General features: G+C 37.1%; 1 pseudogene across 1 annotated transcript; it reads left to right on the top strand.

Moving 5' to 3' along the window:
* Positions 1-596: 596 nt before the first annotated feature.
* Positions 597-1,564, top strand: LOC306665674 (large ribosomal subunit protein eL15-like; annotated as a pseudogene). Its single transcript has one exon. The product of its transcript is annotated as a large ribosomal subunit protein eL15-like (transcript).
* The last annotated feature ends 1,105 nt before the right edge of the window (positions 1,565-2,669 follow it).

Below are 2,669 nucleotides of genomic sequence, written 5' to 3'. Positions count from 1 at the left end.
GCTTACAAATGTGATGATCTGATATCCTCTTTTCCAATTTGAATTGAAATTTTTATTTTTGTGTTTTACTCTTCTTTTTTTTTTTATACTATTCAACTTTAGACTATTCTTGTTTAGAATAGTAAAATTTAAATAAAAAATTAAAGCCAAAAGAGGACATCAAATTGTCACTATTTGGGCTGGGGATATATCTCAGTTGGTAGAGTGCTTGCCTTACATGCAGAAGGACCTGGGTTCAATCCCCAGCACCACAAAAAAAAAAAAAAAAAAAAAAAAAAATCACTATTTGAAGATGTCGTGATTAACCACATAATAAGTCAAACATAATCCAAAGAAAATTATTAAAAACAAAAATTTGACAATACTGCTAGGTAAAAGATCAATGTGCTAAGTAGTTGTTAGGTATAAAATCAACTATATTTCTATATAATAATACACAGCTAGACATTATGTTTTTAAAAGAGACAATACAAAATAAAACAAAAATTATAAATCACCCAGGAATAAATATCCTAAAAATACAATTAAGAAGTATAAGGTGGGAGGAGCCCAAAAGGGATTGTGGGAGAAAGCTCTTTCCTTTCCGTCTGGCGGCAGCCATCAGGTGAGTCAAGATGGGTGCATACAAGTACATCCAAGAGCTATGGAGGAAGAAGCAGTCGGATGTGATGCGCTTTCTTCTGAGAGTCCGCTGCTGGCAGTACCGCCAGCTCTCGGCGATCCACAGGGTTCCCCGCCCTACCCGGCAGGACAAAGCGTGCAGACTGGGGTACAAGGCCAAGCAAGGTTATGTCATATACAGGATTTGTGTGTGCCGCGGTGGCCCGAAACGCCCAGTGCCTAAGGGTGTGACGTATGGCAAGCCTGTCCATCATGGTGTTAACCAGCTAAAGTTTGCTGGAAGCCTCCAGTCCATTGCTGAGGAGCGAGCTGGACGCCACTGTGGGGCTCTGAGAGTCCTGAATTCTTACTGGGTTGGTGAAGATTCCACATACAAATTTTTTGAGGTTATCCTCATTGATCCATTCCATAAAGCTATCAGAAGAAATCCTGACACCCAATGGATCACTAAACCAGTCCACAAGCACAGGGAGATGCTGCGGCCTAACATCTGCAGGCCGTAAGATTCGTGGCCTTGGAAAGGGCCACGAGTTCCACCACACTATTGGTGGTTCTCGCCGTGCAGCTTGGAGAAGGGCAATACTCTCCAGCTCCACCGTTACCGCTAATATAAGTATGTTTGTAAAATTCATACCTAATAAACAATTTAGGACAGTCATGTCTGCTTAAAGGTGTTATTTGTCTGTTAAAATTAGTCTGCAGATTATTTCATGAATGCTTTGTCAAATTATGGAATTTAAAGTGCAGTAATGTTTGAAGACAATAAGTGGTGGTGTATCTTGTTTCTAATAAGATAAACTTTCTGTCTTGCTTTATCTTATTAGGGAGTTATATGTCAGTGTTTAAAATATGCTATGTGGTATAGTAGGTGTCAAATAAATTCTTTAAAAGAGGAGTGCTGGAACTAGCTCTGTAGATTTGTTTTGGGGCATGTGACAAAACCTACAACTTCATTGGGATAATGTAATGCTACGGTAGCTTACTTAAAGTGGTTGGGTTTTTTGGAGTGTGGCAGTATAAACTTTTAAAGATTGAATTTTGCTTAAGATGTGGGGAGGCGATCCTAACCCCATATCGTGGGCATATGCATTCAACTTTCAAGCCCACATTTAAAAATTTAAGCCAGTGTTTGATTTGTATAATTGCTGCTTCTGAAAGGGAAAAAAAAAAAAAAATCCCCAAATGCTATCCATTTTCAGAATAAGAAACTTGTTGCAAGAGGTTTCTCTTACAAACAAACAAACAAAAAAAAAAGAGCCTAGGCTAAACAAAATTGCTAAAAAGTTTCCACAGTATCCTATAAGTTCACATTAAGAGTGAATGCTGGTTTAATCATGTGGCTCCAGGGAATCCAGCATTTTAAACTTGTTGCAACAGTATTCTGTGACATGTATGCCAATATATTTTTGAAACATGGGGTTGAGTATTTATTGTTTACCTTAAGGTTTGTAAGTTAGTAACATGCTAGAGTGTAGCTGGTGAGCTGGTGACTTTTTGCTAAGTATTTGCAAGGTTAGAAAAAGTCCTGAGTCCTGATCAATATTTCAAAGTACTTAATGCTAGTTTTGCAACCACTATGAATCCTCAAGCCACATGGGCAAATGTATGATTATCTATTTAAAAGTACTTGCTTAGTCAAGTTATCTTGGGCAACTCCTATAAGACTACTTAAAAAAAAAAGAAAGAAAGAAAAGAAAAAGAAGTATAAGGTGAAAATTTGAAATTTTACTGAAAAACATTAAAGTACAAAAAAAAATAAATGGAAAAATATGTCATTTCCATAGATAACCTCAAAATTAAGATATCCTATGATAGGTGATATTTTAAAATTCCAGACAGATTGAGGCAAATTTTCTCAACAACAACACTACTGACAGTTTGGAACAAATTATCCTTCATTGTGGGGGATTGTTCTATTCATTTTAGAAAGTTCAGCAACATCCTGACTTCTACAGAGACATCAGTAGAACTCAACAGCTTTCAGTAGTACACTCTTCCCATTACACTGACCAAAAATGTAACCAGATATATGCTGCTATCTCCTGAGG

Source organism: Sciurus vulgaris (assembly GCF_902686455.1).
Source record: "Sciurus vulgaris genome assembly, chromosome: 7".
Taxonomy (NCBI): domain Eukaryota; kingdom Metazoa; phylum Chordata; class Mammalia; order Rodentia; family Sciuridae; genus Sciurus; species Sciurus vulgaris.
This window is presented reverse-complemented; position numbering and strand designations above follow the sequence as displayed.